Source organism: Phoxinus phoxinus, assembly GCF_949152265.1.
Source record: "Phoxinus phoxinus genome assembly, chromosome: 1".
Taxonomy (NCBI): Eukaryota; Metazoa; Chordata; class Actinopteri; order Cypriniformes; family Leuciscidae; genus Phoxinus; species Phoxinus phoxinus.
Genome location: NC_136876.1, coordinates 27922906 through 27945350, shown reverse-complemented (window position 1 = coordinate 27945350; position 22445 = coordinate 27922906). Strand labels below are relative to the sequence as shown.

The 22445-nt window shown below is 37.0% G+C and overlaps 1 long non-coding RNA gene across 4 annotated transcripts in view; it reads left to right on the top strand.

Annotated features, from left to right (window-relative positions):
• Positions 1–810: 810 nt before the first annotated feature.
• Positions 811–22445, top strand: part of LOC306995212 — a 112623-nt gene continuing 90988 nt past the window's right edge. For 3 of the 4 annotated variants that reach the window (XR_013796821.1, XR_013796822.1, XR_013796823.1), the window contains exon 1: positions 851–951. This is a non-coding gene — a long non-coding RNA (uncharacterized lncRNA). Of the gene's footprint in view, positions 952–22445 lie in introns of all 4 variants that reach the window. The other variant, XR_013796820.1, reaches the window with a different exon arrangement.

Genomic DNA, 22445 nt, shown 5'->3' with positions numbered 1-22445 from the left:
GCAAATTGAAATCTGATCTTTCTTTTCAGGAGCCAGAGAGTGTCATCCCATTGTGAATTTAAAAGAAAGTATCACCAATGATGTTCATATACATCACAGTTATTTGTAGAAGCAAATAAAAGGTTTATTGAGATTTGCAGGCCCTGTTTACACCTGGTATTAACATCCCATCTCTGGTCAAGTGGTCAGTTGAGACAGATCTATTTTTACACCTGGTAGTAACATGCATCTCTGATGTGTGTCCTGTGAACAATTATGAGCGGACTTCGAGGGGAGTGCAAAAAAGTTGGCTTAAAAATATATTTCCAAATTTGGTAAAAATGTAATTCGATAGTCCACTTTAGACATTCGACTAAGTAACTTTGCATCTATGCCATTGCCAACTAGTCATGAAAGTATTATTATGCTTAATATCTGCTAACACTTTTTGATGATTCCTTATTAACATTCTGTTGACTATAAGTAATTTTGCAACTACATGTCAACTTACTCTCATTAGAGTATTAGTAGACTGTCTGCTTCATATCTGCTCATTTTGATGATCCCCTAACAGACACTCTGACTACTAACTTTGCAACTACATGGTACAGACATACCCGGGTATGTTTAAGGGAATAAGTAAGTGGATGACGTCAACTTTCGGTTCCTAAAACGGAGGTAACTTTCAGGGTATGTAAGTAGCCATAGCAACCTACTCTCTGAACATAACCTGCTCCGGAGCAGGATCTGTTGCAGGGTAGGCCTATTTTCACCTCAGAGGTGTTCAGCGCATGTGTGCCCTATAATTGTCACGGATTGGCCAGGTTCTTCCACCACAATCACCCAGCGATCACAGTCACCTGAGTTCTACTCTGAGTTGGCAGAACTTACTCCCGGACGCGTTTTTTTTTTGGAACCAAGTCGAGTAAACAAGGTTTTGTTTAATCAACCGAGATCCGGGTATGTTGGACGGTAAGATAATCTTGCTTTCTGGAATACACCTCATGTCATGTCTGTCTCATTCTATTAACATTAACGTTAACTGTAATCCTAACCTTTATCTAACGGTCAACTAATACTCTGAGAGTTAGTTGACACGTAGTTTAGTTACAAAGTTACTAATTGTTAATAGACAGTCGACTCACTATCAAAATGAAGTGTAGCCTAGTAAGCCTACCCCCAAATTTTTATCAAAAAGTTGAATACAAACATGACGTAGACTAACGTATTCGCGCATTTATTTGAACGAAGTTTCCTGTGTGCTTCACTAGTGCATGTTGTCATACAAACTGGGGAAATCTTGTGCGTGTATTGCAATGGATGATTTACTGGTGAGAAGGTGGTCTTTCACTGTTATCTGAGATGTTGTGGAATATGGTTTTGATCAGATCCCAGAACATAACAGTTAGAACTAGCTAGAACTAGAACTAATGGTTGACTGATATGGATTATTGTTTATTTTATTTTATTATTTTACATAGTATTTACCAAAAGAATTAGAAATGAATAATTACATTTCTTTTAACTTGATAAAAAAAACTGTAAAATGAACTGATTTATACTTTAGATCGTATTTTTTTTTAATTAATAATGTTATTGCCTTTCCACAAATACAGAATTTTATTTAAAAAAAAGACATAAACACTGTAAAACCAACAGCACAATCAGTAATCTGCTGTATGTCTGCACTGTCAAACTCTTACGTTTTTTGCTGATAATTTAAAAAACATTCCATATTTAGTACTGAACAGTTATTATTGGATCACCATCCACCCCACAAAACTATGCCTTTGATGCTATTAATCCAAAGCAATTTACACTAATATTGCCTTGTACTATAGTGTGTAGATCAACCTCAGGCTATACATCTTGCTCGGGGGCAAACCCGGTAAAAGTGGACTTCATTAAGTGCCTAGAATGTGTTGTGTTCATCAATGATTCAAATGCGTCTTTTGTGTTACCAATCTAAGCCTTAAACCAATATACCGTACCAGTAGTGGTTCTGTGTAAACGAGTTTATTTTTGTCATCCTCTTCACTTCACACAACACACTCACACTCACCGCCTTTGAGCTTCTGTCCTAATTAGTCGGAATTAAGATGAATGTCTGGCCTTCCCACCATTGATTGCCATTGATCGAACCCTCATCCCAATGCCCCCACCTGCCCAGGGCTCCACCGCATCCAACACATCATTTATATCAATCCTTACTGTTTTTCCCTTTCTATCACTTTCTTTTACTCTTTACTCTCCCTCTGTAATGCAGTGCTGCATAGTGGACTGTATTTGCTCAGTATGCACAGTGGTTGGTGGGTGGATAGAGGGGGAACAGTATTGCTACCGGCAGTTCAATTTGTTTCTAAAATTGTGTAGAGGGAAACAAGCTGAATGTGTGTGTCTTTGGGGGATTTTTATTTGTGTGCCTGTGTGCTTGCGATGCGGTTTACCTCCATAAAGATAAGGTGAACCCTCAAATCATTTTGTCGCCATGTAGTTTATGTTATTCTGTGAATGTCTAGCAGGAGTAAAGGCGGGAGGAAGGATGATGAAATATTAAAGCTCATCTCCTCCTGTTGACATTAAGAGTTAGTGGACTGGGGCTCCCTAAAGTAGCACAGAAGACACACAGAGCCAAAGGCCAGCTATGGATATAGTTAGACAGAAATGTGTGTGTGGGGTTTGTGGCTGGCTGAGTGGGTGGATAAATGCAGAATGCAGAAAAAATAAAAAAGGGGGTCACTGGGAGGAGAAAGTGATATCATAAACTGATTTAGTGACACATGAGTTGGACCGTGAGTGAGAGAGAGAGAGAGAGAGAGTAGGCACAAAACAGTAGGCCCAAATAAATAATTAGAGGTGTGATGTCTGACCAAAAATGATGAAGAACCCTTTAAAATCTATTGTAAGTTAGATAGCTCCAAGTTAGATTTCATGGGTTCTTTAACATTAGTTAGCTTCAAGTTAGAACTAGCATAATTTTAAATCTAATGTTGGTTAGCTCCAAGGTTCTTTAATGTTATAGTTGTTTAGTTCCAAATAAGATTTCTTGGTTTCTAGTTCTTTCATGTTATTTAGCTCCTAGTTAGATTTTTAGTTAGACAAACTAACCAACTAATGTTAAGGAATTAACGTTGGTTTGCTCCAAGTTTATTTAACATTAAGTAGGTCTAGTTTGTTCCATGTTAGATTTCAATCCTCCGGTTAACAGACAAAGCTTGAGCCTAGTCCTAAAATGCATGGTTGAGCTGTTTTAACTGAAAGCAACTGGCACTGATGGATCTTAAAGGAACACTCCACTTTTTTTGGAAATAGGCTCATTTTCCAACTCCCTTAGAGTTTAGAGCAGTTAAACAGTTGAGATTTACCGCTTTCGAATCCATTCAGCCGATCTCCGGGTCTGGCGGTAGCACTTTTAGCATAGCTTAGCTTAGATCATTGAATGTGATTAGACTGTTAGCATCTCTCTCAAAACAATTACCAAAGAGTTCCAATATTTTTCCTATTTAAAACTTGACTCTTCTGTAGTTACATCGTGTACTAGTCAAGTCAAGTCATCTTCATTTATATAGCGCTTTTAACAATGTAGATTGTTTCAAAGCGACTTTACAGTGATAAACGGATAATTTAAGGTAACAGAGGCTTTATAGCGGTTCTTGAATAAAGATATTTTCCAGCTAAAGTTAGTTTTGATTGATTCACTTCCGTCGCAATGATCATTAGCTATTAAATTAGAGGCTGCTAAGACGACACCGTTCTCTCTACACAGACTTTAAACGCAAACCTGTGAGAAACGCACCGAGTGGTCAGGGGTGTTCACTGATATGCTCACACAAAAATCGCTGCAAAAGATGCTTTCCAACAGGTTTTATCGTAGTTTCTATCGTAGATAAATTTATATCACGATATATTTCTTAATTCCGGTCGATACGATATAATTCTGATATCGATATGAACAATATAAAAGTCTCAGGAAAAACTGCCAAGAACGCCCACAATTAATGTCTGTACCTTCAAACTTCTGAAAAATGTATTTGCCAAGTCTCTGAAACCTCCTCCTATAAAACTATATAATATTTTAGAAATAAAAATGGTACAAATTTTTGATATGTATTTAGCCTTCATATAAACAAGAAATGTGAAATCACGTCAAATAAACATAAGTTAATTACTCAACTTATTAATATCTTTAGCTTTAAGCTATAGGCTAACATAGTTTGATTATATTATTCTTATAGATTGAATACGGACAAGTATTAAAAAATCCGATAAAGTCAAGGGAGAAGCCCATAGAGAGTGATAAAGTTGATCCTGCTGCTAGCTCATGGACAGCTAATGCTCACGCTCTCCGTCTCTGCGAGATTCGAAAGGGAATGATTCAGATTTCTCTCGGCAGAGCTACTAGAAGACTGACAACTGTCAGACAGGTTGCTCACGTCACATCTACGTCGTCAAGCTCAGTTTGAGCCTGCGCAGTACGCCCAGCCATCAGGAAGTGAGTGTTTCAAATTGGCTTTACTTTTCTCCGTTGAAACCTATGGGGTCGCTGTGTCTATCTTATATACTGTCTATGATAATAAATCAACTAGAAGGAAGAGATGATCAGTTCACGAGCAGCTTTACTGAGCTAACTACAGCGATCTGTCAGACACATTAAAGAGCCACAAAACGGTATTTATTGTTTAAATTTCTTGACAAAATTGCCAAATTTGAAAGTTGACACTGTTTCATATCAAAAGGTAACCTGTTCTGTCCTGTCTGTCGGTGCGTTGTCAGCGTCCTCTTTGCTCCGCGATGTATTTTTCACTGCGTGTGAACATGGTGTGGCGTGAGAGCGGCGTAGCTTGTTGGACATAGCAACAGTAACTAAAGGGGGCGGGTCTTTGCGAACGGTCAATTTGGAGACAGTGAACATATGAACCGTTGTGCCGTGCCGCTTATATTTTTCACACAGTAAAAATTAAAACGTAAACGTAGCCCATGCCTGTAATGTATATCGGAAATGTGTTTAAAAATCATATCACCGTTATTGAAAAAAAGTATATCGCAATATATATTGATATTGAATTATTGTCCAGCTCTAAGTATGATTATTGAATTATGTAACTAAAGAAGAGTCAAGTTTTATATAGGAAAAATATCGAAACTCTTTGGTCATTTTTTTGAGAGAGATGCTAACGGTCTAATCAGATTCAATGATCTATGCTAAGCTATGCTAAAAGTGCTACCGCCAGACCCGGAGATCGGCTGAATGGATTCAAAAATGGTAAAACTCAACTGTTTAACTCTAGGGGAGTTGGAAAATGAGCCTATTTCCAAAAAAAAGTGGAGTGTTGCTTTAAAATATGTCAGTGCCATTGTTTTGTTTCAAGATGCAGACCAGTAAAGTATGTTTATAAAAGCTACTTAAATGTCCTAATTGAACGAAGGCCTAATCCTGGCTTAATCTAAAAATCCTGTCTGTGAAACCAGGCCATGGGTTTCTTAACTAACTAGGACATCCATGATTCAGTTTTTGACTGATAGTCCACATACCCTAGCACATAGGCCTATGCTATAGTGTGCTGACTGTGCTCCTAAACTTTGGCAAAGCCCCATTGGATGAAATACTTCTTAGGTCAGATTGGGAACAAAACAATGGAAGTTTAGTGTCCTTTCACGCTTTATTTCACACTCATTCCTCACTATCCTTTGGTACGCCATTGACACATCCTCGGGGTAATGCATCCTCTCCAGAGTGAGGTTTGTCTTGGATATGCAAGAGGAAGATGCTATGCTATGCTACACTAAATTATGTGGGCCTTTGTTGATCAGTCACAGACAGATCACTGATTCATGCGGTATACTATCTGCTTGAGTCAGTTTATGCTAAGCTGCACTTTGGCTTTTTGTTTCATTTCACTGTGAGCCTGGTGGCCTGACGTGAACTGGGGATAAACTTTTTTTTCCAGGCCTCAAACTTCAAACTGCTTGAGTTTGTCGTTGCGTGTGCGTAGCCTGGAGGATCCAGAAGTTGTGGCTAGGTTACTATCTCTCTCTCTCTCTCTCTCTCTCTCTCTCTCTCTCTCTCTCTCTCTCTCTCTCTCTCTCTCTCTCTCTCTCTCTCTCTCTCTCTCTCTCTCTCTCTCTCTCACTCACTCACTCACTCACTCACTCACTCACTCACTCACTCACTCACTCACTCACTCACTCACTCACTCACTCTCTCTATCTCTCTCTCTCTATCTCTCTCTCTCTCTCTCTCTCTCTCTCTGTCTTCCTCTCTGTCTATGCCACCTGCTCTCTGGTCCCAAGACCCTGTTGGCGACAGATTTGTCTTCCACTGGTCTCATGCAACCTGCTGCTGTGAGAAGAAAACCATTGAGAGATCACTTAAACAAAGTGGGACTGAAGAAAAATATAGATAGAGACAGCAGAGAGAGATGTTGTAGATCCCACAATAGGAATAGTGTAGCCTACATCCCCTAAGTTTTTTCAGTTTTTCTCAGTTTCCCCTCAATCACTATTGTTTCTGTTTGTGTCACAGTTTCTGGGGGCTTTGAATTTTTTGTTGGAGAATGGGGGGCATTCGAGTCAAAAAGGTTGAGAACCACTGAGTTAATTGGGCCATGCAAGTTAATTGGGCCATGCAAAACCTTGACCTCTTGGGAAATGACATACAGTGGGCCAAATATAGTCTTATGAGCTAATATGCTGCAGCTCAGACAAAATATTGTTTCTACAAAAGTATTTCTAAAGTGGTCGATGGATGTAAATCTTAAATGACCTCATAAATTAAATGACCTTAAATTACTCCCTCCTCCCCTTTCCTGTGATTCTCTCCACGTTTTTATCCGGTTGAGCGGAGGATGACTCCAGATGCCTTGTAAATATTACCCAGGGTGTCATGCTGTGATTGTGCCAGATCACCGTTATTTTTCTGCTGATGACTCTTCCTCTAATGAGTCTCTGGAGACAGGCGGTGATCTGAACCGCCCCACTGATACTACGGACAGATAAGAAGAAAAGTGCTTAAAACGGCTCTTTGTTCACTCTAATGGTATAAGTGCACACACCTGTGTTTGTGTACGTGGGTGGTTGAGACTAATTGCAGGACTGGTTCAAATGTTAATTAGACCTTACAGACTTTTTCAAAATGATATGTGACATTGTTAACTTTTTTAATCCAATCATCACATAGGCCTATAAAACGTTATGTTTATAAAATGAATTGGGTCATTGTCATTTTAAAAGTATTATTAAAATAAAAATCAATTTACCGATTCATCATTTACTCACCCTCATGATGTTCCAAACCTGTATGACATTTGTTCATCTATGAAAAGCAAAAAGCATTTGTTCATCTATGAAAAGTTTGTTGCTTTTAATGAAACTGAAAGGGTGTCTCATACAGTCAAGCTATAAATATGAAAAACTAAAATCAACATACAAATAGTCCATTACTTTTTGATCTATGATGAAATTTAAGACATTATGATAATCTTTTGTACTCTTATTTACACTTCTACATATTTAAACTTGGCATGTTACAAGATACGCGAGCACCAAACCTAGCGCAACACCTCTTGGTGTGCCAGAGTCAGGGAATAATTTTGAGCGGGCACATGGTTTTGATTTCTTTAAATAAAGTTGTTGTTGTTCTTGAATGAATCAGTGTTGTTTATAAGTACAAATTAATGCTGGTGAGCCTGTGGATTTGAGAAAGACATTGCATCAGTGTGACCATCCTTTAATTTAGCTTAACAGAAGAGAAAGAATTTGGGTTCTACCATAAACACTTGGGACGCAAAATGATGTAACAAAGCATTAATTTATTAACAGGCCAGCAATCAAGTATTATGTTATGAGGTTATTTGGCGTAGGCCCCGTCCGTAGCTCACAATCATATGGATATCTGCATATCCTGCCTGAAGACGATGGCAGGGGCGCAGCCGACCCCCTGGGAGGTATGGGAAGGGACCATCCTGGTGGTGGTGGGGAGGATGGAGTTGAATGTTGGCTTCACTCAGACATTTGTAAGTACCGATCTTTTATACTACAAGTATTAGAACTTGATTTTAATCATGAATTTACAGGACGAGCATATAGGCTTGATTATTCATTTATAAACAGATTAACATGAAATTTCATGTCAACACGATGCAGATGAATGATTTCCGCACTGACAGCAGAGACAATTAAAACACAACATTTTGTGCCTGAACAGGCAGATATAAAATACGCAACATATTATAGAATTCCGAGTCGACTACAATAAAAAAACAGCGCGATTTTTTTTTAACTGAACTAAATTCAATCAATGCTCCATATAGGCCTATCTGCTTGAACTCAAATCATGGTCTGCATCGACTTAAACTGGGTGCTCTCCTGTGCGTAATCAAACGCACCAAGACAGACTGATGCAGAGGCAACTGTCATTAAATTTGGCATCTTTGCCTCGGAATGACGACTTCTCGTGACAGTTTTAATTTTGTTCTGGTGGCTGAATCAAGTTTGCCGTGACATTTTTGCAACTGTATACAACGGTGACAAAGACGAGACAGACAATACAAGATATGTGTTAGTTAATATGCGCACTCGCCACCAAGTGGAGAGGAGTGAGAATTACAGTTACAAATGACAATAGATCACCCTCAGCGTAATCTGTCAAAATTATGGATGGCCTTCAGATTTTTCCGTCACTACAACAAAAAATCCGTCAATGATGGAAAATATTCAGTTAAAGTGACCTCTGTTTTGGAGTGACATGGTGAGTAAATCAGAATTATTATTTTTTGGCGTGAACTATCCCTTTAACTAAGATGAGATAGAAAAATAGTGGCAAACCTATAGGATACTGCATTCTAAGATATTTTCTCTTTCGCTTTGCTACATGTGAAACACTTCATTAAACATGGACATGCTAAAGAAAAATAGCATGCATGACAACACATTCAGTGTGAAAGAATTTGAATGCTAATGCACAGAGCAATCAAAAAGATCACAACATGTAGTAAGTAAACAAGAGCTGTTGAGTGTAAATTGTTAATAATTGTATAAAATGACTGATGGGTGTAGACTGAAGTGCAGATTTCAGGGTGCCCGTGCCATTAAATTTAGCCAGATCAGTGATTTTGGCCAGAGAGGTGATGTCATTTCCTGAATGATGCTACAGTTCATTTGCTTCCTGCCTGTAGCCCAGAGTGGGAACTGTGATAATTATATATCTCAATATCAGGCCAAAACAAGTTGAAGTGAGACTTGTTGACACTGTCAGGATGTGACAGTGTGTTGCACTGCGTAGGCTGAGAGATGGAGGGAGGGACTTCAAAAGAGTCCTTTACAAAAATATTGTAGTTAAAGCAACTCAATTTAGTTTTGTGGGTTTTTGCGATTTTAGAGTCCCTTGCAGTTAAAGTAGAAAATATTAGAGGTGTAAATCAGATGGTCATCACGATACGATATTATATCGATTCTCATATCCAGCAATAGCCTATATAATATTTGCTGATACTTTATTTATTTATAAATTATGTGATCGATAATATATGTATCAATATTATGGATACACAACCAGTTATGTTTTTATTATTTCACAAATGCAACCAAAATATGTAACATGAAAAATTTTCTGAGATTTATTTGCATGCTATCCTGAGACGGGACTGTTAGATGACTTTTGACATCCTGGACAAAATACGAAACTCTGTGAGATAGGGGGTCAATAAGATGTTTTAGGCTATGTCGCTGTCTTTCAAAAATAACACTGGCAGGGAGGTCCACTCTAAACTGGTTCTACCAGACTTAACTTCCTTGAAGGCGGGTACTCTGTTGAAGTTTAAAACTATTGGATCTGCCCAGAGTCACTCTGGATCTGCCATAACCAATCGCTAACGTTTGGTCGTGACGTATGACGACTCAAACTAGCGCACAACCTCAACGTCATCGTTTTCAGCCACTCCCTCTGTTCGCTGATTGGACCGGTAAAAAATTGATCGGAGAAAACCCAAGAATATACCACAATCCCAGACCTAGTACTGAAGGAAAATGAAAATTGAGCGGAAGTACGTAGGAGGGCGGAGCCAGGCTAGGTTCACTCTGCTGTTGGATGTAAGTTTTTTTCGGATTAGCTTTTAACCACAACTAACGGTGAGACAGTAGTTCACAGTCACTTTGTCTTTTTCTCTTTTTAGATGCCTTGGTCAATGTTCTCTTTGCCCTGTGTCATGATGTCCGTGCTGATAATAGGCTACTCCTTCACTAAAGCTATGTTGGTGTGAAATATCGTTTGTGTGTGACGTATTGTTTGTCTTAGCGGCCTCTAATTTAATAACTAATGATCGTTGCGACGGAAGTGAATCAATCAAAACTAACTTTAGCTGGAAAATATCTTTATTCAAGAACCGCTATAAAGCCAAAACAATCTCTGTTACCTTAAATTATCTGTTTATCACTGTAAAGCCGCTTTTTGAAACAATCTTCATTGTTAAAAGCGCTATAAAAATGAAGATCACTTGACTTGACGTGTGACAAAAGTAAAGCAATCGGCTCATTTGAAAGCAGAAATGTGAAGCTTAATTATTACTTGTTTGAGCTGTAAAGCTGTTTAAATAATTATTTTGCCATTTTAGGGTTCGTGCCATTGTGTCATGGCAATGAAGTTGGGTTAGTGTTGTAATCAACATTTTCACAATTGGTGTTGAATGAGCTTAAAGAAAAATTCAGCCAAAAATAACAATTCTATCATTTACTCTCCCTCATTTCTTTCCAAGCTTGTATGCCTTTTTTTCCTCTATGGAACTCAAAAGAAGATATTTTGCAAAAAGTCTGTGTTACATTGGAAATCAATGGTCCAACATTCTTAAAAATATAACGACATGAGAGTTTAAAATTTTTGGGTAACCTATCCTTTTAACTTACAAATGAAATGCCTCATCCCAAACCTTTTATGTGATATTTTTATGTCTGTAGACATGCACATCTCACATTTAAAGCCCAGATGTTCCAAAGAACCCTCTGAATTCTGAATAATCATTTGTTGTCGTCTGGCAGTCACTGCTTTGTATAAACAGAGTTGGCGTCGTGTCCCTCCAGGCGGGTCAGGAGGGGCGCTCTCATGCGACCTGCCAGTGAAAATCCCTGTGAGCGTAGTGTCAGGAAAATCTTGCTTACACTGAAAGGTTTTCATGCGTGTGGATTTGAGGGGAAAAAGGGGTCAAAGCAGTACCCTTGACAGTGATGTGATGAGGGCGACAGCCCCACTTTACTAGACTCACACACACTCTGATTTATTTCTCTTTTCACAAGTTTCTCTCTCTGATTGGGCAGGTCTCAGTGGGTAAAGCGACGTCAGTTGGGGCTGATTAAAATAGACGATGCTTATCATACTGTGGTATTGCCTTGTAATTTATGTCTGATTGCTTGCAATCTCCGCCAATATATCTTTCCCATCATCAGTCTCTCTATGTGTTTTTAATCTTTGCAGTTCTCCCTTTGCTCTGCCCATTAATAATCATCTCTGCGTGTGTGTGTGTGTATGTGTGTGTGTGCACGCATTAAGCAGGTATGCTCAAGTTGCTGTATAATTGTGCATATGCATAATGTAAGTAAAATGTATTCATATAAGAGTATGGAAGTAAAATAATGCTAAATGTTTTTGAAATAAAAAAGCCTGTTGAATAAATATGTACTACTTGAAAAAAATATGCATTGAATTAACCATGCTTGCATTTTAATGCTTTGTATTTTTAGGGCTTGCATTTTTATGGGCTGAAATTCAACATGGTTGTGTATTTAAGCTGTGAATATTTAAATTCAAAACATTTAAAACACATTTTCATTAATACAAATTCAATAATCCATATTCACCTTTCATATTTCACTTCCAAAATATTCAGACTGTTTAAAAACACAACCTATAATATTCAACAGGCAATTTTCTGTCCACTTTATTTTGCTTTACAAATTCGCATCCACAAATTTAGTGGTTCAAATTCGACAATAAATTCAACATTGACATCCAGCAACGGCAGGAAAAGCAGTAGATTACAGAGCATAATCTCCATCTACTGTTAGTCAGCCTCACCAGCAGGGGGTGTACGCGTGTGTTGTTGACGAAGACCAGAGCAACAGTTAGAGCAAGCCATTCATTCATAACTGATTTATAGAAATGTAAGTGTATTTGTTATTATTATGAGGGCTGTTTTTATGTTTAATTCAGTGTCTTCACGGTCCCTGTGTAGCCTACATGCATATTTCTCTACGTGAACGAGATTATAATGTTATTCCCCCGATGCTGATGTACAGAACAAATGTTACATTTGAGGTAGATATATATATTATATTATATTATATATTATATATATATATATATATTCATTCTCTTGGTTGTTTAGTTGCCTTAACTTTATATCGCGGCGGTGTGCTGCAGTAGACTACTGGGTTTCCCTCAACAATTCAGGATTACTGGACATAAAAAAATGCTTAACGTATCTTAATGGACTAATATAGTGTTAAATAAAAGACCAAACTCGCACCTTATTGAGAAGGCTGTAGGCCTACTACATTATAATCTCGTTCACGTAGAGAAATATGCATGTAGGCTACACAGGGACCGTGAAGACACTGAATTAAACATAAAAACAGCCCTCATAATAATCACAAATACACTTAATTTCTATAAATCAGTTTTTATGAATGAATGGCTTGCTCTAACTGTTGCTCTGGTCTTCATCAACAACACACGCTTGCACCCCCTGCTGGTGAGGTCGACTAACAACAGATGGAGATTATGCTCGGTAATCTACTGCTTTTCCTGCCGTTCCTGGATGTCAAAATTTACTGTCGAATTTAAACCACTGAATTTGTGGAAGCGAATTTCTAAAGAAAAACTAAAGTGGACAGAAAATTGCCTGTTGAATATTATTGGTTGTATTTTTAAACAGTGAATATTTTGGAAGTGAAATATGAAAGGTGAATATGGATTATTGAATTTTTATTAATGAAAATGTGTTTGAAATGTTTTGGATTAAATATTCACAGCTTAAATACACAACCATGTTAAATTTCAGCCCATAAAAATGCAAGCCCTAAAAACAATGCATTAAAATGCAATGCATATTTTTTTTTCAAGTAGTGCAATTCAACAGGCCTTTTTATTTCAAAAACATTTGGCACATTATTTTACTTCCATATAAGAGTCTGACATTTAGATGGTTATTTAAATTCATGCTAAACAACAGCCTAAACACCCTCAAGCATTAAAAACAAGAGTTGTGCACTTCTATATTGTGTGGGAGACACTATCAAGAAAAAGTTTAGGTTATATTTCATCCAATCAAAAAAGGAAATAAGAAATTATATTCTGCTTAAAGAAAGTGAAGTCCTTTTTTGACAACATATATAACATATTGACATTACTATTATATCAAATTTTTTTACAATTTCACTAGGCTATAATGTCAATTTCATGTAAAAATATAGATGTACATTATTTATTTATTAATATTATGGTAGACATATATTATATAAACACAAACAAAAAAAATCGTGATTAATTGGTTTGATAGCACTAATATACCGGTATACAGTGTGTATATTATACAGTATAAATTATTATTAAATGTATTATAATGGAAAAACTAGAAGGGTAAAAATCAGGATGCCTTATGGTAAATATTCATAAATATCTTGAAAAATAATGTCAGACTCAGAATGCAAATAGCCTAATGGTCCTACATGTATTCTTCATTTTCTTAATGCTATAAAAACTTTTGGGTTGAAATATGACCCTGACATTTCTTGACATGGCTTTGTGAGATCCAGCCATGTGTAATTGTGCATCCGTATTGTATTTATGGTTTAATAAGAAACTTTTATTATGGTTTCTTAATAAGAAAGGTTTGTGGTTTATGGTTTATGGTTTTAAGAAACTAGTGCCACGCTCCGTGTCCGTCCGCTTGCAGAGTGTCAGGATAAAGTGTTTGAGACATTGGGTGAATGAGTTTGATCCTGGTCCCTCGCTGCTCTGATCTCTCTCTATCTGTTGCGGCAGGCCTGGCTAATGGAAGCCGACCTCTGAACATGTCACCTATCTACTTCCATTCACGCTGGTGTGGCCAGGGAATGGATCTTAATTTACCCTTGTGTCCCTTCTTGTGTCCTCTCTATAACAGTGCTGGCACAAACCTTACCATGCTATTTTAAGGGCCACAATCCATTAAGAGCATTGCAGGAAGAGGTAACCCAAAAATGAAAAAATTTTCACCCTCATGTCATTCCGAACTGACTTTCTTCTGTGAAACGCACAATGAGATTTTGTTGTTGTTGTTATTTATAGTTAATGCAATTTTAAAAGCAAAAACAGTGACATAAAAGTAATCTGTTAAACTTGCGTGCTGTTTTCTGAAGAGTGAAGTGAGCTGTGACCAGATTGTTGGGTCAGTGAGTTGATAACTGTATCACAGAATCATGAACAATATTCAGACTGGTTTTGTGGATCAACTGATTCATTGAAAGATCCAGTTCAAAAGAGTGAATCATTCAGAAATCACTCATATCTACTCTTGTCAAAGAGAGTTTGGGATAATAATTCGTACTGCACCAACAAACACCAACCAATCACCAGATTACAGCACATCAGAGCCCAACGAACTGTCATTTTTAAAGTGTCAGTTTTTATTAATTTTTAAAAATTTCTCCTTTGTGTGTGAAATATTCCCTCAAATTTATGAATTATTAAATCAAAATTGACAATTCAAATTTTTTTTTAGAATATTGCAGTATTTATTAAAAATGATTTATCTGGTAATTTGTACCCCCGTAATCTTTAACCAAAATAACTTCACCTCCCTCTTGCAACGACATCTCTTCTCTTTTCTGGGTGATGACGGGACAACTCACTCACAACATCTAATAATCAGCAGCAAAAAACAACGATCCAAACATCCCAACCAATTCCAGAGAAGCTGTTTCACTCAGATATATGTCACAATAGGGTATGAAAGACTTTTACAACTTCTGTTTCATAAGAAAACCTGAATAATTATTTAGAAAAATATGTAGTGCAGTTTCAGAAGATAATGTCAAAAACTCAAACTATCTAGAGCGACCAAGATGGTGAGCCTGCAGATTTAGGAATAACATCTGTTACCAGAAATGAACTGATGACTCAAAATGGCTTTTGTTGTGGATTTGTTTACATTTATATAAATGAAGTTGTAGTCACTCTAGAGACCATGGCAGCAGCATAGCACACCTGCGTCCTTCATCCACTATGTCCCAATGGGGCATAAACAGCAAATGTCAAGCAACACATTCCACCTGTACTGTTTCAGTGCAAGATAAGTCCCCAAGTCCCACACCAACCACATTTTCGCTGCTAAGACAACAAAATATTAAATGAATCTGCCCTAGATGGGTGGTTACTTTCCTGTGAACTTGCCAAAACAATGGCTGGCCACCCACAGCTGTTTTACAAGGATGTCTGCAGGCATGACATGATCACTCTGGACATTAGCATAGCGCTGGAAGGTGTTGCAGTTGACTAGAGCGGTATCCTCACATAACAGCTAAAGAGGGGTGAAGAGACGCCCACTTTACTGAGTACAAATGTTACAGTACAAGCAATTCATACTTAGGGTGACATGAATATTCATTTTTTCATGATGAACATGTTTCTACTTTCTGAATAAAAATTAGTTTTGATATTTTTTAGGGGGATAAAAAATGTCAAGGTAACACAATCCTGGAAATTAAGAAAAAAAACGTCTCATTAATTTTTTTTTTTTTTTAAAGAAACCTTTAAAGATAAAATAAAATAAAAGATTAAAGTAGAAAAGCTTAAAAAGAAAATGATTAAAGTATCTTGCCACAATCCTAATTCAGAATATTTGTAAATTGCTGTACTTTTTATTTATCTAAGTATTTTTCAATATTCAAAGTTAAATTATTTTGCCCTGCAAAATATTTAGATAAATAAAAAAGTGCAGTACTATATATATATATATATATATATATATATATATATATATATATATAAATAAATATATTTAATTTTAGAGTCATTCAATTAACTTTTATTGAAAATTTTTACATTTTTATTTTTATACATTTTTTTTATTGAAAATGAAATTTTCCATTTTGTATTTATATAATATATAAAAGAGTAATACAATTACTCTTTATCTTGAAAATATATTTGATTTTTAGAGTCATTCAATTTAATTGTATAAAAGTTTTTCAAAATCATGAACATGAATACAAAGGTGACCTTTAACATTGCACATAAACCAGTGTGGGTGTTAAACAAATTTTTTGTAAAATATTTTTCCATTTCTTTGTCATTTTTCATGGACACATGTAGAAATGTTTGTGCCTATTTTTAAACTATCCTGTTTACTAATGTATTAATGAAGATATCACATTCCTCTGATCAACTCACTACACAAACTGGCCATCTGATTTTGTTCTCTAAAGCCTGAGCTGACCATAGCCCATGCGATCGAATCAACCTGAAACCTGTCTCTCTAACTCTCCACTCTCTCTAAACTTGCTTGTCGGGTTTCATTGGGTTTGTTCCAGTCTCTTTTTATTGTAAATGGCTTCGGTCGAACGTCGAACTGCTGTTGTCCGTGGGGAGGGGAACGTGCGAGCAGACAATGAAGAAATCTTGCTCAAATTCAGAGCTGGTGCCACTTCCCCAGTCACACCGGTTTGATTGTGTTTGATTGAGCGAAGGAGGATTTGCACGAAGGAGAGCAAGAGAAGCACTTGAAGGAATATTAAAGATACATATATAAATGATGAGAAAAGAGGGTGTGTGGAGAGAGATCATTTTTAGAGGGAGTTTCATCCAATAAATCATTTGTGCACTGTGTTTTATGGTTATAAAGATTTGTAATTTATCTGCGTCTGTTCAGGTGTGTGTGTGTGTATGCAGCATGTGCATGCACATTTATGTTTTCCTTTAGTTTGTCCACTTCTATTGGCGAGCCCAGTACAATGCATTGATTTCCTATTGGTCGATATGAGGCAGAGTTAAATAGCAATAGGAAGGAGTTCAGGGCAAACACTCTCTTTTTTTTTTCTCCTCGTTTGTCTGTTTTCTCTCTTTCTTCCCTCTAGTAATCAGTTTCATAAGCATGAAGGATGACCTTTCAGAGGCTAAGAACCAACAAGCTGAAATTATGGTGAGCAGCACAAGATGGACCAGCCTCTAGCGAATGAATAAAGCAAGGAGAAAGTATGGAGAGAGAGAGAAGGGTTGAAGGAACAGTGTTTGATTATTCATGATGAAATAACTTGCCAAGACAGAGAGAACAAGAGAGATTGGGAGTTAGGGCAAACAGGAGACCAGCGGATGCAGAGTGCTCCAATGTCTTGTGGGATAGCTCCACGTCTCCCTTGTAGGCCATTTTTCTCCTCTGTCACATTCTCAGATGTGACAACAGCCTCCTGGCCATAATGTCCCACCAATCCTCTTCTGACAGTTAACCAGACACACATGCACATCCATGTTAACACTTTAAACTTTATTTCTTCCTCTCTTTTCTCGCCTCAGCTGTCTCCGCTTTTGTTCTTTAAAGGTTCAACGGAAAATGAAAATTAGAATGTACTCGCCCTCAAGTCAATCCATACGGTATGACTTATTTTCCACAGTGGAACACATTTTGTGTTTTTGTTTTTTTATTGCATTTTAATTTGTATTATTTCTTATATATATATATTGCAACTATTTTCAAAATGAAAGTGAACAAGGGCTGACACACACAAAAAAAGCACCATAAAAGCATACTTAGTGATTCATATTACTGTCCAAGTCTGAAACATGATAGCTTTTGGAACATGTAGCCTAATTTAATTGTCATTCACTGAAAATTGTTAAATTTGCCATAGATCTTCTCTCATGTTCATTAGATAAGTAGCAATATCTACAAAGCCCCACACATGACGAAAATGCATCTTGTGGAAAGAGGGATTCTAGCTTGCTCGATATCCGGTATATTGTGAATAATTTGCGGGCATCAGGGAGCTGCTATCATGCCAATATGAGGAAGATTCCCGGAACTTCCTGGAGAGGTGGGATGTCTGTTGTGGCCAGAATTGAAATAAAACAAGGGAATGAATTAAATCATGTGAACGAATTCTTAATTTGGGGCTCTGTAAATATCGAATTCATTATTTGATTCTTTTTGAGTTAAATATTTTCAGTATCACTTGATTCTGTTTCATTCTGATTCTGAATGACTGGCTCACTAATTAAACTGATCAATGTCAAAGTTTATACTTTTTTTTTTTAAACCAGAAAGCTCCAGTACCTGCAAAAATGTCTAGCACATTCTTTAAAAAATGTCTTCATAATACTATGAGGGTGAGCAAATAATGACTGAATTGTAATTGTTTTGGTCGAGCTAATCCTTTAGCCTTCTGCTTTATCTCCGTACAGAAATGCTAATATATTTCCTTTTTAATCCAAAGTACCCCCCCCCCCCCCCCTCATTTCCTTTTCTTCCTTTCTCCATTTCCTTTTCTCAGTTCTTCTCCTCTCTTACGCTCCCATGGCTCCTTTTTCTATTTTTTCTCTCCCAGCTCGCTGTCTGTCCACTTGGGGGCCTCCTGCTTATATCATATCTGAGTGTGTGAGTGTAAAACCGTGTGGGTGTGTGCGTTTCAGAGAGATCTGGAGAGTGTGCTAATGTTAAGAGGTACAGTGTGTTTTTTTTAATAAGGATGTGTTATTCAGTGCATTTCATTGTAATTTTACTCTGTGATCAATACAAATGAGAGCCGAGACTGCGGCAGGCCACAGATCAGAAAGAGTCATCATTTCAGGATATGAAATCATCTCTCACTCAACTGAAAACTACAGATTGATGGATGGATGGATGGATAGATGGATGTTGGGGGAGAGGCAGAGGTGTGTGTTTGTGTGTGTGTCTGTGTGTGTGAGTTATCGTTCTCTGCAAACTGTTCAAGAAGTCTCTTTTGTCTTTGTCAGATCAGAGTGATTAATTTGTCTCTCTTTCTCTTTTCCCATCCCTCCCTCTCGGTTTGACGCTTCTGTCACTCTGCCCTGCTCGACCCCGCCATCAGTCATTCGTCCCAATCCCCACTCCTGTTGACCTTTCACCTCACCCTCAAACCTCTTCATCAGTCACACACCTGATAGCGTGGCTAGACTCCCACTGACATAAACCTGACTCCTGTTCAATATTTATTTCCTTTTTCCCTCTTTCATATTACTCTGAGTCTGAATCCTAACTATTGTAATGTGCACCAGCAGGTCAGAGAGGCTATTTCTATACCCTGTCCTGCTTCGCAGGGTGTGTGTGTATATATATATACAGGTGAAACTCGAAAAATCGTGCAAAAGTTTATTTATTTCAGTAATTCAACTTAAAAGGTGAAACTAATATATCATATAGACTATATTATATACATGCAAAGTGAGATATTTCAAGCCTTTATTTGTTATAATTTTGATGATTATGGCTTACAGCTTATGAAAACCTTTTCACAATATTCTAATTTTATATCTGTAAGCCATAATCATCAGAATTAAAACTAATAAATAAAGGCTTGAAATATCTCACCTTGCATGTAATGAGTCTATATAATATATTAGTTTCCCCCTTTAAGTTGAATTACTGAAATAAATTAACTTTTGCACGATATTAATTTTTTTCGAGTTTCACCTGTACATACACATCTTCTTCTTCAAGTCTTAACTGTTTTTTTTATTGTTTTTTTTTAAATATATTTTAAAATGTAATTTATTGCTGTGATGTAAATCATATTTTCTTTAGTAATCTCACAAATCTTACCATTCAATTTACCAATCCATTTCCATAGTATTCTGCAGATTGTCCCCAGAATCAGTGCAGAAATATGAAAAAATCAATTCTATCTGTTTTTAGAACAGATTTTATTTTAAATGCAAACTACTGCCACAGTATGTCACTTATGTTTTTTGTGAATCTTTAGCTCAGTCATGTGGTTTGTGTGTTTGTCAGCAAGAATTCCCCAGAATTCGGTTTTGTTAACTCGTGTGCATTAATGTGAATGTGTTTCTCTTAGACAAAAGTCAGTGTTTGTACGGTATGTGTGTCCCTTACTGGCCGCCATTACAGTGAAACCCTGTAAATAAGCAGCAGATTTCATATATGCATTTGAATTTTGAGCCTAAGAGAAATCTTAGCATGATGGAGCCATATCACTGAACAAAGAAACACTGATGAGTGTAGGGACTGGGTGATACGTGGAGTCCTCTGACTTTATTTATTTAACTGTATATATATTTCCTTCCTCTGTTCACAATTCACACTGGACTTCATCATAAGGTACTAAATCAGCATTATATTTATTTTAGGGCTGTTAAACGATTAATCGCACCCAAAATAAAAGTTTGTGTTTACATAATAAATGTGTGTGCACTGTGTATAATTATTTTATATATATAAATACACACACGTGCATGTATATATTTAAGAAAAATGTATTTAAATATAAAATATTTATATTTATATAATTATATATAAATCTATATACAGTATATACATGCAAATATTTCTTAAATATATACAACCATGTGTGTGTATTTATATATATAAAATAATTATACACAGTGCACACACATTTATTATGTAAACTCAAACTTTTATTTTGGATGCGATTAATCGCGATTAATCGCTTAGGGTTATTTTAAGGGTAGTCAATCGATTTAACGTTTTCATTGAATTAATTACATAAAATGCAGATTTTTTAATCAAATGAATAACAGTTAATCTTATGTAATCATTCAAAGACAACTAGAGATAATTCAAAGATATTACAGTATGTGGCAGACATTAAATGGCTATAGAAGTAAATAAATTGTTTGTTTTATTTTTATATCCTTTTTCCAAATTTCTTATTACAAAATGAAAGTTAATTAATATGAATATCAAATATCAATAAAGTTAATGCGTAATCATATTCATTATAATCATAAAGTCTGAAGAAAATGTTTTAGGGGGCTTTCACACTGGGCTCGTTTGCTGCGGCTCGATTGTTCCCGGCGCCCCCGCAGCGTTGGTTTGGTTTCACACTCAACTTGATTCTATCGAACCCTGGTGCGTTTGCGTGCATATTACGTCATCGCAAACGTGTACGGCGCATGATAGAAACAGAACACGTTTCAGAACAACGTTCATCAATATATTGTGTTTTTTATTAATTAGGTGTTATTATGCGCAGTTGAGTGAACAACACAGGCTTACTGTGTGTGTGTGTCGCATAAGGTGGGCTTCTGCTGCTTGCAAACTGACTCTTTTTGAGGAGACAGTGGATTTCCACATTTGTTGCCCTGATTCCATGCGCAATGCGCGAATACACTGCAGGCTCACTCTCGCTCGTATCCAAGGTAAATCATCAACACTATCATCCCTTACATGTGTTTTATTTAACTGAATACATTATAATAAGCTAAAACGCATGCGCAGGTCACTTTACTTCCTGAACAAGTGCGCACCCGAGTCCATGTTGCCGTCACATTCATGCGATTTTCATTCGGGAGCAACCAAACTCAGACCACCTCCTCCAGGTAGGTCTCGGGTTCGGTACCCCAGTGCGCACCCGGGTCCGCATGACAGCGTTCACATTAGCGATTTCTCATGCGAACGGTGCCCCGTTCCGAACTAAACTGCCAGTGTGAAAGCCCCCTTAGTGTATGGTATCCCCGGATTACTGATTCACCACACCTGTACCTCGTCGCCTGCTCACTATATTACATTCACTTCCATTTCACATCCTTGTCTGATCTCATCTTTCCATGGACACACAGACTCTCTCTCAGACTCTGTTTGCCATCTAGCTCGTTCCGATCTCCATCTGTGAAGGACAGTTCTGTTATTCATCAGCTAAGTTCCATTCATCTCATCTTCATTGTATTCAACTCACCATTTACATCTGCTGGCTTCTGTTCAAATAAACATCTGTTATATTTTACTCACCTGTCTGCCTCATCACTATCCCTGACAGTAACAAATTCATATAAAAAAAAAAAAATCCATGATTTGAAGTTTTGAGACTGGTGTTCATTTTGAGTTCCAGTGCCAGACAGATGATGATATGTCTGACAGACTCTCACTGGAATCAAGACAATTTTATTACTGTACGAAGCCAAGAACAAGAGATTTGACCCGCTAAAACTTGCCTTCTCATGTCTCTTTATTAAAAGATTTGCTTCTCAGTTTTTATTTGAACAGTGATTTGTAAGAGCTGCTTGACACCCTCCATCTTCTTCCTTACTTCCAGTAGTTCCCTTTCTTTGAGATTGTTCCTCCCACAACTCTTTGTCTCTCATAGCCAAAACATACTTTTTCCACTTTCACAGCTGTTTTCCCATAGCCTGACTGTCTCTCCATCCCCACTCTCTCTGTCTTTTTCATTCGTATCTCTCTTCCGTTTTTGGTTTCTGTCATGCATCAAAAGAGCTTGATGTTTGTGACGAG